The sequence below is a fragment of the Mandrillus leucophaeus genome, unplaced genomic scaffold (genome assembly GCF_000951045.1).
Source record: "Mandrillus leucophaeus isolate KB7577 unplaced genomic scaffold, Mleu.le_1.0 Scaffold317, whole genome shotgun sequence".
In the NCBI taxonomy this organism is placed as follows: Eukaryota; Metazoa; Chordata; class Mammalia; order Primates; family Cercopithecidae; genus Mandrillus; species Mandrillus leucophaeus.
The window spans coordinates 269,839-283,698 of record NW_012103332.1 but is presented as its reverse complement, the minus strand read 5'-3'; the positions used below and the strand labels follow the sequence as shown (position 1 = coordinate 283,698).

The window sequence follows — 13,860 nt, the reverse complement described above, 5'->3', positions numbered from 1 at the left end:
GTTGTGGTGATCGTTTCCTGACCTCATCCCCATCTAGTGGGAGAAAGCCTTTATTTTCACTGATTTCTTCTCTCTTAGCTCCATACCCCAGCTCCGTTCCTCCCATAGTCAACTGTTCTACAGTTTTGACATGTACTTTTCAATTATAAAATATGTGCTGCTATTTGTATACATATATATTTTTTGTAGGATATATTGGGTCCCATATCTCGATTTTTCCCTGTCTTTTTTCTTTCCTCCTGTCCTTTCTTCCTTCTCAGGCTTGTGTGAGGTCTTAAGATCCATCATGCTGCTGTGAAGTGGTGAAATCTGTCACTTATACGCCAGGGCATTGCATCCCCCTCCATTTTCCCCATAATGGACACACAGGGTGTTTTCCTCTCCTTGTCCTAGGGTAGAGATTTGCAGAGTGTCTGATGAAGGAGGGAGCGAGACAGGAGGCCAGGAGCCCCAGGGATGGCAGGATGGGGAGGGTCTAGTTCAGGACAAGGGAGAAGAAGGAGGTCCTATGCCCTTGTGTGATTTCTCCAGGGACAGTGTGAGTGGATGGATTTGCCCAGGGTCGGAAATGGCTGGGACCCACGAAATGACAGGGAAGGGAGCAGATGCCGGCACCTTCCAGAACACCCTTTCATTTCACCCAGTGAGTAGGGGAGGCCCAACTGAGACTGGCTAGTTGCTCTGGGAGGTGGACCAGCTGGCATCCTTTCAACAGATTGTCTTTAAATACTTGTGGAACGCTTATTTGGAGGGGTGCAGAGAGGAACTTATTTTTATTAATAAAAATCGCATGCCTCTCTATGCTCAAAATAAGAGATTTATTATGTGCATTTATTATAGGTGATTTTCCAAACCAGACAGCATCTTGGGAGGCATATTAAAGAGTCTAAAATGTAGATAATAAAATAAAGCCCTCATCTGGGGTCAACAGCCCTACATAATACCTCGTTCTGTTTCTGAATCTCAGCTGGCTGTGATTTGCAACTTCACATTCCCTCTTGATGGCTGGAGCCAAGTGGATACAGCTTGCGGAGCCTGGCACAGAAATCTACGGCTGAGGTGGGTCATCCAGAGAATAGCGTGGTTTAATTTCCATTCCAGGCAGTGTCCACACTGGCAGGACCAGGGTTCAAGCTCCCATTTGGCCAACTCTGTAAGCTATCGTGACTGGAGACCTGTGCTAACTGGAGCTGGATTTCTGATTTATGCCAGTGATGTTTTTATGCCCTTACTGAGCTGTGTCCCAGGCAGAGGCCTGGCTGGCCACCCTTGACACACCACTAGAGGTAGCTGCTGTAGTCCTCATTTTACAGCCGATAGCACAGGGACCAGAATGGCTAAGTGACTTGCTAAAAGCCACATAACAAGACTGTGCATGGTGGTCCATGCCTGTAATCCCAGCACTTTGGGAGACTGAGCTGGGAGGACTGCTTGAGTCTAGGAGTTCAAGATCAGCCTGGGCAACAAAGTGAGACCTCCGTCTCTACAAAAATAAAAAAAAATTAGCCAAGCGTGATGGTACACACCAGCTACATGAGAAGCTGAGGTGGGAGGATTGCTTGAGCCTGGGAAGTTGAGGCTGCGGTGAGCTGTGATCACACCACTGCACTCCATCCTGGGTGACAGAATGAGACCCTAATTCAAAAAATGAAAATTAAAAAATGAAAAGCCACCAACACGAAAGCAATGAAACTGGGATTTGAATTCAGCTGATCTCAGAGCCCTGTTAATGCACTGGGCCTCATAGTGTATAAACCATGTCTTTTATTTTCTGTATTCTGATGCTTTCATGTCTGGGACCTTGCAGACCGTAGAGAGACTGCCCCTTGCCAGGGCTAGCCAATTTCTATAGATTGGAAACCACTCCTGTGAGTGTGACTTTCAGATGTAAACCAACCAGTCCAGATCCCACACCCCAACCACCTCCTCCATTGAGCTCTCAGTCAGGACCACTGTTCCCCTCTATGCCCCTAGACAACTCAGTGTAGCTACACTGCCTTGTCCATTCCTTCCCATGGAAACCACAGCAAAGGCTCCTACCCACGTGTTTCTGCCCCCTCTGCCTCCTGACTGACCCTGGTGACTTGCAGGGAGAGCTGTGCCTCTCATTTCTAGGGATCTGTGAGATAAAAACTTTTTCATTCATGACAGTCACTTCTTTGGGTCTTACCATAGTTGATTAAAACAAATCCTGGATCACCTTAAGAATGCATGCATTTTCTAACAATCAATATCCTGTTGATGCCAGGTACCTGGCTCAGAGCTTTCACCCTCCCTTTTTCTTTTTGGGTATAATCACATATAGTAAAATGCCACCCATCTTATCTTCATCAACCCCAGCACCACCTCCTCTCGTCCCCAGTTTACCCACAAGGAAACTGGATGGCAGAGAGGTTCAGTAATTTGTTGGACATGCAGAATAAACCAGCAGCTGAGAAGGAATCAAGTCAATGTCTCATCAATTCATCTGACTCTCTAACGACAGGGTTGGAAAATAGCCTCCCATTACTTCTCCTTGTGCACCTGACTGAGCCCTCTCTAAATTCTACAAGAATCACTCACTCATTCATTGTCTCACGTGCTCATTCACTGTCAGTGACTCTGCCTAGCCCTACTCAAGGCACTTGGGCAATAGAGAAATGATTCCAGTGTGGTCCTTGTCTTCAAGGCCCTGCAGGCCAGCTGGGGTCAGGCACACACAGAGAAGTTGGGGAGGCTCAGTGGAGTTGGCGCTGGACTGGGGGAAGCAGAAGCATCTGGGGACCTCCCTGGCCCCGCACGATAGAGGGAACGTGCAGCCCACAAGCCCCGGGCTGACTGGGCTCTGCCCGTGCCCTTGAGATCAGAGCCCTCCATTTCCTCTCTTGTTTTAACAAGCAGGGAATTTCCGCATCTTCTATGACCTGAAAGCAAATTCCACCAGCCCCTCTGCTCGCCGCTCTTCCCTTCTCTTTCCGCAAACTCCTTCTGTCTTTCCTATCTGATCCTGAGGGCTGTATGATGTTGTCTTTTTCCTGCAAATGATGATGTGAATCTTAGTGATGAGGGTATCCAATGCCACCTTCTAAATCATCACAAATATCAGCTTATCCCCTTATCTGCAGGGGATATGTTCCAAGACCTGCCGTGGATGCCTGAAACCTCAGACAGTACCAAACCCCAAATGCGCTATGTCTTTTCCTATATGCACGTACCTATGATAGAGTTTAATTTATAAATTAGGCATGATAAGAGATTGACAACAATAATAATCCAATAGAACAATCATAACAATCTACTGTAATAGAACAATTATAACAATCTACTGTTATTATAACAATCTACTGTAATAACAATTATAGCAATCTATTATAATAAAAGTTAGGTGAACATGGTTCACCTCTCTTTCAAAATATCTTACTGTACTGTACTCAGCTATTTCCAGAGCTCAGTTGATCATGGATAACTGACACAAGGAAAGTAAAAGTGGGTGAGAGACGCCTGCTGAATTGGGAAATTGTTAGACAACATTCTGCAGTGGCTGAACAGTGGAACACCATGTTGTCATTTCAGTGCTATACAAGAACATTAACTGATGTGGAAAGCTGTCCATTATAATAAAGTTCAAAAAGAACTTGCAAAATACAAGATGCATTATGATCCCCTTTGGTATAAATATTAGAAATATATGCATCAGTGTCTAAGGATTGGGATTCAGGAGGTTTCCCTTTTCTCCCAGCTCATTTGTGGTCCTCTCTATTTCCGTAAGAACAGGTATTGTGTAAAACAAACACATTTGCATTTACTATGGCCCCTCCCTGCTTTCTACCAAGTCTGTGTTACTGGGCACAGAGATGGTCCTGGAAGAAGAGCGATCTTGGGAAGGAATGGGCCTGTTCCAGGAGCCGGGAATGTGATTGTCTGCCCTTTTGCCCCACAGTGATCCCTCCAGGTCCCCAGGTCAGGTTAAGAGCCCTGTCACAGCAACCTTTGGGCTGTTGTCCACCCCCATGTCAGGCACTAGAAGGTTCATCTGTAAAGTAGAAATAATTGCCTCCACTCTCCCTGTTGGAAATTGAATGGCTTTATGCACATAAAGCACCCCGAGGCCTGGTGCACACTAAGTGCTCAGTAAAAGCCCAGCCATGGGCACCCTACCTTGTGCTCTTCTCTCAGCTGTCCTTGTGCTTCTCTGCTTCCATTCCTTATTCCTCCTCACTCCGTCTTTTCTCACCCTCTGTCTCTAGTCCTTACTCCCATAATCTCTTCTTTGTTTTGCTATCTCAGCAGGACAGGAGTGTCAAGACCAAGTTTTTTCCCAATGGTGTTCTCTCATCGAAGCCTCATAATGTTGCAGTCAAATCAATGGTGTTATGCCCATTTTATAGAAAAAGAAACTGAGGCCCTGCATGATGCACTGTCCATTGGGATTGGTTTTGGATGGCTGTCCCAAGTCTCTTAACAATCCTGTAAGTACTGAGGGTAAAGACTGCGTCCCCTTCAACCTCTGTACCCCACACCCCCTACCCTGCACCCATTTTGTGAAGCCAAAATAGGTGGGGCCTGGGTGAGCAGGAAGGACCTAGTATGATGGTGGTGGTGAAAGGATTATGCCACAGTGTAGACAGAGTAGTTAGATTTAGACTCTTACCTCGTGTTCGGGAGGCTTCAAGCCGGTAGCTAATTTTTCTAAGCCCAGTTTCCTCATCTGTAAACCAGAGATAATAGCAGTCCCCACTCTCCATGGGCTGCTGTGATGATTAAATGAGAAATACACGTAAAACTCCTAATAGGAGAGCTGGGTGGGCCATGTGCGTGCAGGACAGGTCAGCCGGGTGGCGCTGTGCTCTGGACTGAAGGCGGGGCGGGGTCAGGTCTTCGCTTCCTTACCTGAGGCAATGACTGTGCCCCAGCCTTACCAGCCTGGTGCTCTGGGTGCTACTGGAGTGGGGGTGGCACTCAACTGAGGGTTGGGGGCTTCACAGCAAATTCATTTCCACTCGCCCAGACCATCCCCTGCCCGCTTTCTTACCAGGACTCATGAAAACCCGGTCGCATTTTCCTTTAGCTCTTGATGAACCAATAACCTTGGACATCTGAAAATAAAACGTCTCTGGCCCCCACAGCCTACCGAGGTTGTGTGGCTCTGCAGACATTATAAAACATCAAATTAGATGGAAAATTGCCCGGGGTCCCTGTAAATGAAAATTACTCTTTTTTATAGGGGGAAAAAAATGACCCTTATAATCGCAACAAACAATTCCGGGCTCTTCCTTTTATTAGCCGGCTCACATGGCAAGCAGTATTTTCTCATTCCACCACTTTGGCTCCAGCCCATGTTTTTACCACATTTTGCTTTGCACATTTTCACAGCGTTGTAACGTGAAAACGAGGTTCTGCCCTCGTCTTGAGTTCCTGTTGGAAGGGGATGTTTTGCCTCTGCAAAGTTTTCGCCTCCTGGTGGGTGCTGGCTGGGTCCAGGCTTGGCGTAGGGTATGAAAGAGCACTGGATGAGGGGTTAGATGACTAAGCCTGCTGTGTGACTTCCAGCTAGTTGCTTAACCTCTCTGGGCTGCACTTTCTTCTTCCATGATAGGAGAGGGCTGGATTGGGTTAGGGATGGCACAGTCAATGCCTCTAGGTGCCAGCAAGGTGATGTCCATGTGTGATGGCCTCCACCTCCATGGGGTCACGCCAGGGCTTGTGGCCTCCCATTCATGTCCAAATCCCAACATAAAAACTCAGACATATTTTCTTTTTTTCCTGCAGAACCTCACAAGAAAATTTGGGAAACAAGGCAAAGAGGGAAGATGCTGTTGGCTCTAGCTCAGAGCTTCTCAACACAGGGCTGATTTGGGCCCTGATTTGGCCACGTCTGGGGTTTTTTTGGCTGTCATGACTGGGCCATCATCTGGTGATGCTGCTGACATCCTGTGGGTGGAGGCCAGGGCTGTGGCTAAACACCCCACAGTGCACAGCCCTGCCACTGACAAAGGACTAGGTGGCCCCAAACGCCCCCAGTGCCCAAGGCTGAGAGCCCTGCAGCAGGGCGGGGTTGGGTTGGATTTGGGAGTGGAGACTGGCTGGCCTGGGTGGGTCCCTGCCACTGGCTTGACACCCTGTGAGGCAAAGCAGTGCCCGTGGAGCCTTGGATGGCTGAGTCAAGGCCCACATGAGTCAGCAGGGCCCAAGCACAGCCTCCGCACTCTCTGGCTGTGATGGGCCTGCAGACTGACCTTTGTCAGGGGCTGGAGAACCTCAGACGCCTGCCACCAAACCCCAGGCGGGGCCTAAAAATTTGCCAGGGGTGGGGGTGGGGGACCAAAGATATTGGTTAAGTGTTGAGGAGTGAGGAAGCCACAGTGACTAAGCCGGGCCTGGGCGCCGCGGGCTGATCCTAATGAAGCCCAGCCAGTCTCTCCTTCACAGTTTTGACACAGTTAGAAAAACTTTCTCTTGTTTAACTGGAAACAGCCACCCACACTCACCCTCTCACATACCGGTTGCCTTCTTGCCGATCATAGGAAATAAACGAACCTTTTAAAAAATCACAAGTGAAATGTAAGGAAACAGACTGAGCGGGGGGGCGTTAGGGGTCTTGAATTCGGCCCCCTGGGCAGGAGAGAGCAGGAGTGAGATATGTGAGGCTGTGTGAGTCCATCCTGCCTCCACTCTGTGCTCTAGTCTGGAATGGGGCGGTGGACACAGGCTCCTCAAGCCTGCTGGCTCTCTCGGTTTAGGTCTCTCCTGATGGGAGTGGGAATCCGGGCAGACGCTGCTTCTCAGGGCCTTCTCACGGCTCCCTTCTTGGGACATTTCAGTCACAGATTTGTGAACCTGCAGTTTTGGGAGGATGCCTACAGGTCACCTTGTCCAACCTCAAATGCAGATGCGCCCTCTACTTTCTTCCGAAGAGGTCACATTGTCTCTGCTTGGCCGCTCCTGGGATGAGGGGCTTACTCCTATGCCGAGGCCAGCCAATTTCATTCCCAGACACCCCCTGGACAGCTCTGGCTTCCATGTGTGCTTTTTTTTTTTTTCTTTTCAGACAGAGTCTCTCTTGCTAGGCTAGAGTGCAGTGGTGTGATCTCGGCTCACTGCAACCTCCACCTCCTGAGTTCAAGCGATTTTCCCGCCTCAGCCTCCCGAGTAGCTGGGACTACAGGCATATGCTACCACGCCCAGCTAAGTTTTTTGTATTTTTAGTAGAGACGGGGTTTCATCGTGTTAGCCAGGATGGTCTCCATCTCCTGACCTTGTGATCAGCCTTCCTCGGCCTCCCAAAGTGCTGGGACCACAGATGTGAGCCACTGCGCCCAGCCTACCCAAGCTTTTGAATGCAGAGCTTGCTTTTAATGTGAAGTCACATGCCAAGTGGCCACCTGCCCTCCTCCTCCTTCTCTCTCCTGGGTCCCTAGACTCCCACATCCTTGGTCCCAGCCACCCTGGTGACCCTGCTCCCTTTCCGGGCACCTTTCTGTGACTTCTACACTTGCTGCTTCCTGGCTTGGACATCTACCTCACCCGGGAAAGCTCCTATTTATTTTGAATCCCAGTTTCTATGTCCCCCTGTCCCCCACCCCAAGAGCCTTGCTGAGGTTAGGAAACCATGAGAAAGGGATTTCTGTGCCCCACAGCAGTGAGGACACCCCCTCTTGGTCATTTCATATTCGACGTTAGCTCAGATAAACAATACTAGAAGATAATGTTTGCCAACCCCCCCAAGATTCACTCGCTGATACTAATCCAAACTTGTTCACTCATGTATTTGTTTGTTTAATTAACAAATATTTATCCAGCGCCTGCAATGACTTCTGTACTACAATAGATGCCAGGGCACAGCCAGGGATGAAACAGACAGAAGTCCTTGTCTCCGTGGAGGTGACATTCTGGTTGGGGGAGGCAGCTGTTAGGTGAAATGAATAAGTAAACTGTACACTGTAATAGCAATAGGTGTGGCGGAGAGGAATGAAGTGCAGACGGTGGTGTCTGGTGACAGCTGCAATTTGAAATCGAAAGTCCAGGGAGGACACACAGAGGGAAAATCTGGAGGTGAGGACGTCAGGTGAGCTGCTACCTGGAGGCAGGGCACTCCCCGGGAAGGCTGGTGTGTTCCAGGACAGGCAGCGGGCGCTGTGTGACTGCAGTGTGGTGGGCTGGGGAGAGGTGGGTCTGAGATCTGAGAGGTGATGGCCCAAATCCTGTAGAATCCCAGAGGCCATGGCTGGGACTCGGCTTTTCCTCCAGGTGGGGTGGAAAGCACTGGAGGGTGCTGGACAGAGGATGGTGTGGTCCGATTGCAGCGGGATTCAGTGCATCCTCTGGCTGCTGTGTGCAGAAGGAACAGTGAGGGGCAAGGCGGGAGCTGGGAAAACAGGGAGAGAGGCTGGAGGCTTGGTCCAGGCTGGGGGCAGGAGGAACAGTGAGCAGGGGCTGGATCTGGGACATAGTCATGGTGATCAGCTGCTGCAAGGAAGTCATTTTATTTTTAGCCCGGTTATAACGATGAAGTAGGAATGCAGAAAGATTAAGGTCACTTAAGTGCTAAAAGGCACTATGTGTGGTGCCCACCCGACCCATGCACCTGTCCCTCTCCAGGAGTGAGCTTTCCGTGGGCAGGCATGTGTCCCTCACTGGGCACGTTGGGTCCTGACACAGTGGGGACTCAGGGCTGTTAAATGTGGATTTCACTGAACCCCATAGCGAGCCCTTTAGGACCTCTGCCCAAGGTCATTCTGGCCAAAGGCCGCTAGAGGGCAGCGGTGCTTTTCCCGCTGCATGAAGTTTGGGACATCAGCAGTCAGCCTCGTCTTGTCCCAGGTCACCACTGAGGGCCAAGGAACTTAGGGAGCAGGAACACGATCGATGAGCACCCCACCGCCAACCCCAACCCTAACCCTTTGCCCAAGCCAGAGGAAAGGAACTCGTTCGAGGACCCAGGAGGGAGGCTGGATAGGGCCGTGGAGAATCACAGCATGATCCCCTCCTGGACCCCCTTCTTACACGTGGAAAAGCAGGCAAAGAAGAAGGAAAGGGTTTGCTAAGGTTACTCGGGACTTGCTGCTAGACCCACACTAGCCCTTCTCCCAGGCCACCTTTCCTGTGATCCCAGCGACTTCCATCAGCACAGCTGATCCCGGAAGGCTGTGGGGTTGGGTGTGCTGGGTGCACCAGGTTAGATCAGTGTCCTGAGAAGGTCCCTCTGGATGGTGGAGAGGTGGGTGCAGGGGCCCTGAACAGTCGGAGAGGAACCCGACTGGAGCAGCCTGCTGGCAGGTCCTGGCCTGCATTTTATGCCCAGACTGGATGACAATAATTGTGAAAGGCAAACAACGTTAAGTTTCTCAGCTTCAGTTATTGGTGGCATTAACGAGCCTGGATCGATTTTTAAGAATCTACATACCACTGCAACTTGACCTTGGAGAATCGTCAATCACTTTAGAAATGCACATAGAGAGTCACACTGATGCTTTGTGTAAAAACTCCCTGCCTAAATAGTTGCTAGCAGAGAACCTCATTTGCAAGTGTAAATCTGTTTATAATTAATCACTTTTGGCAGGGCTCCCCTCCACAGCCTGGCTGGCTTCGGGGGCTCTGGCTTTTGCTGTCGATGCTCCATGTATCCAGGCCAAGCTTTCACTCTTCCCCTGACTACATTCTCCCTGACCCTTTTCCTGTCCAGGCCCTGCTCAGGCTCCTTGATCTGTCTGCCGCCAGCTTTGTCTCCCTGCTTCCTGGGGGCACTCTCCTGAGGACAGTTGCTACCATAGGTGGTGAGCCATTGATGTGTGCCAGCCTCTTCTCCAAATGTTCTCCACGAAATAACTCACACGACTGTTCACACAACTCTATGCAGTAGGTATTATTATCAACCCCATTTTACTGTGGAAACTGAAGCCAAGAGATGCTTCGAGGAGTCAGCATCAGGATTTAAACCCAGACTTCTGGTTCAATTTATACCCAGTCTTCTGGCATTTTTTGTTTGTTTGTTTGTTTTATTTTATTTTATTTTACTTTAAGGTCCAAGATACATGTTCAGAATGTGCAGATTTGTTACATAGATATACATATGCCATGGTGGTTTACTGCACTTATCAACCTGTCATCTAGGTTTTAAACCGTGCATGCATTAGCTATTTGTCCTAATGCTCTCCCTCCTCTTGCCCCCGACCCCCAACAGGCCCCAGGCCCCAGCGTGTGATGTTCCTCTCCCTGGTGTCCATGTGTTCTCACTGTTCAACTCCCACTTATGAGTGAGAACATGTGGTGTTTGGTTTTCTGTTCCTGTGTTAGTTTGCTGAGGGTGATGGCTTCCAGCTTCATCCATGTCCCTGCAAAGGATATGAACTCATTCTTTTTTATGGCTGCATAGGATTCTACAGTGTATATGTGCCACATTTGCTTTATCCAGTCTATCATTGATGGGCATTTGGGTTGGTTCCAAGTCTTTGCTATTGTAAATAGTGCTGCAATAAACATACATGTGCTGTGTCTTTATAGTGGAATGATTTATAATTCTTTGGGTATATATCCAGTAATGGGATTGCTGGGCCAAATGGTATTTCTAGTTCTAGATCCTTGAGGAATCGCCACACTGTCTTCCACAATGGTTGAACTAGTTTACACTCCCACCAGCAGTGTAAAAGTGTTCTTATTTCTCCACAGCCTCTCCAGCATCTGTTGTTTCCTGACTTTTTAATAATCGCCATTCTGACTGGCTCGAGATGGTATCTCATTGTGGCTTTGATTTGCATTTCTCAGTGATGATGAGCTTTTCTTCATATCTTTCTTGGTCACATAAATGGCTTCTTTTGAGAAGTGCCTGCTCATATCCTTTGCCCACATTTTGATATTTGTTTTTCTTGTAAATTTGTTTAAGTTCCTTGTAGATTCTGGATATTAGACCTTTGTCAGATGGGTGGATTGCAAAATTTTTCTCCCATTCTGCAGGTTGCCTCTTTAATCTGATGCTAGTTTCTGTTGCTGTCCAAAAGCTCTTTAGTTTAATTAGATCCCATTTGTCAATTTTGGCTTTTGTTGCAATTGCTTTTGGTGTGTCAGTCATGAATTCTTTGCCCATGTCTATGTCCTGAATGGTATTGCCTAGGTTTTCTTCAAGGATTTTTATGATTTTTAGTTTTACATTTAAGTCCTTAACCCATCTCAAGTTAATTTTTGTATAAGGTGTAAGGAAGGGGTCCAGTTTCGGTTTTCTGCATATGGCTAGCCAGTTTTCCCAGCATCATTTATTAAATAGGGAATTCTTTCCCCATTTCTTCTTTTTGTCAGGTTTGTTGAAGATCAGATGCTTGTAGATGTGAGGTGTTAATTCTGAGGTATCTATTCTGTTTCATTGGTCTATGTGTCTGTTTTGGTACCAATACCATGCTGTTTTGGTTACTATAGTCTTGTAGTATAATTTGAAGTCAGGTAGTGTGATGCCTCCAGCTTTATTCTTTTGGCTTAGGATTGTCTTAGCAATGCGGGCTCTTTTTTGGTTCCATATGAACTTTAAAGTAGTTTTTCCAATTCTGTGAAGAAAGTCATTGGGGATGGCATTGAATCTATAAATTACCTTGGGCAGTATGGCCATTTCATGATATTGATTCTTCCTATCCATGAGCATGGATATGTTCTTCCATTGTTTGTGTCCTCTTTTATTTCATTGAGCAGTGGTCTGTAGTTCTCTTTTTCTCTAATCTTGTCTGCACGCCTTATTTCAACAAGGTGGTCTTCAATCTCTGATATCCTTTCTTCCGCTTGATTGATTCAGCTACTGGCACTTGTGTTTGCTTCAGAAAATTATCATGCTGTGTTTTTCAGCTCCATCAGGTCATCTGGTTATTCTAGTTAGCAGTTCCTGTAATCTTTTATCAAGGTTCTTAGCTCCCTTGCATTGGATTAGAACATGCTCCTTTAGCTCAGAGGAGTTCATTATTACCCACCTTCTGAAGCCTACTTCTGTCAATTCATCAATTTCATTCCCTGTCCAGTTTTGCGTCCTTGCCGGAGAGGAGTTGCGATCATTTGGAGGAGAAGAGGCATTCTGGCTTTTGGAATTTTCAGCTTTTTTGCACTGGTTTTTCCTCATCATGGATTTTTCTACCTTTGATCTTGGAGGCTGATGACCTTTGGATGGGGTTTTTGTGTGTGAATCTTTTTGGTTAATGTTGTTGTTGCTTTCTTCTGTTAGTTTTTCTTCTAATGGTCAGGCCCCTTTTCTGCAGGCCTGCTGCAGTTTGCTGGAGGTCCACTCCAGACCCTGTTGGCCTGGATATCACCAATGGCAGCCGCAAAACCACAAAGATTGCTGCTTGCTCCTTCCTCTGGAAGCTTTGTCCCAGAGGGACACCAGCCTGATGCCAGCTGGAACTCTCCTGTATAAGGTGTCTGTCAACCCCTGTTGGGAGGTCTCTCCCAGTTAGCAGGCACAGGGCTCAGGGACCCACTTGAGGAGGCACTCTGACCTTAGCAGAGCTGTTGGGCTGTGCAGGGAGAATCCCTTTTGGCAGGATCAGCTGCTCTCCTCAGAGCCAACAGGCAGGAAAGATTAAGTCCGCTGAAGTGCATCTGCAGCTGCCCATCCTCCCAGGTGCTCTGTCCCAGGGAGATGGGGGTTTTATCTATAAGCCCCTGACTGAGGCTGCTGCCTTTCTTTCAGAGATGCCCTGCCCAATGAGGAGGAATCTAGAGCAGCAGTCTGGCCACTGCCGCTTTGTCATGCTGGGGTGAATTCCACCCAGTCCAAACCTCCCAGTCTCCTTAGCAAGAAGTGCATCTTCTTAGCCTGGATCCTGTCCTGTGTCCAGCACTAAGCCATGTGATAGCCTTCTGGACCCTGGGGCTGGCTCACCCTGCCATGCCATCCGTCCCCTATGCCTTTCCTGCCCCTCTTTTCACTGTCTGGCAATTCGGGGTGTCTTCTTATGTCCTCCCCTCCAGGAAGTCTTCCCGCACCAGGCCCCTTGTTGGTAACTGTCGGGAGTTCTGTGCTCATGGTTCATCCAGCCGAGGAAGATTGCTTTCTACGCTGCTCTCTGCAGAACAGCTGCGTCCCTTCACCAGGCCCACCGCGGGCCTTCGCTCCACTCTGTGAGTCCTGACGTGTGCCCACTTTTTGATGCCACTGTCCCCTATGTGATACCAGTGCACAGTCCATGGGTTTGTCAAATTTGTTTTGTTTATGTTTTTGTTTTTTGACCAAGAAGCAGCCAGTAGGTTGGAAGACTTCAAGGTCAAAACAATCTTCACTCCGTGCATCTGGACGCCTCCTGTGGAACCCCAAGAAGTATCCCCAGCTCCCCTCTGCCTCCTGCCCCAGCCACCCACCCACCTAGGGGTGGCAGCATTTAACCATCTCACTCCCGAAACACAGGACACAAGAGAACTTTGTAATACAATCTTCGAAAACATAGAGGCAGGGCCAGGCGCGGTGGCTCACATTGTAATCCCAACACTTTGGGAGGCCAAGGCAGGCAGATCCCTTGAGGCCAGGGGTTCGAGACCAGCCTGCCCAACATAGCAAAATCCTCTCTCTCTAAAAACACAAAAATTAGCCGGGTATGGTGGCACGCATCTGTAATCCAGCTATTCGGGAGGCGGAGGCACGAGAATTGCTTGAACTCGGGAGGCAGAGGTTGCAGTGAGCCAAGATTGTGCCACTGCACTCTAGCCTGGGCAACAAAGTGAGACTCTGTCTCAAAAAAGAGAAGAGAAAACATGGAGGCTGGAGGGAGCGGGGTTATTCTACAGCTGAGGGGCCAAGGCGCTTGGTGGGAAGAGCCTTGTGTTAAAACTAAAGGAACTGGCCCAAAGCCTGCTTCTGCCAGACACCTGTGCCTTCAGGTGAGCCACATCACTGTCTAAAAATCCCATTTCATC

The 13,860-nt window shown here is 48.6% G+C and overlaps 1 long non-coding RNA gene across 1 annotated transcript in view; it reads left to right on the top strand.

Annotated features, from left to right (window-relative positions):
• Nucleotides 1-3,624, top strand: part of LOC105545046 — a 75,856-nt gene extending 72,232 nt beyond the window's left edge. Inside the window, exon 3 of the long non-coding RNA XR_001006858.1 lies at nucleotides 3,425-3,624. This is a non-coding gene — a long non-coding RNA (uncharacterized LOC105545046). The remainder of the gene's footprint in view (nucleotides 1-3,424) is intronic.
• The last annotated feature ends 10,236 nt before the right edge of the window (nucleotides 3,625-13,860 follow it).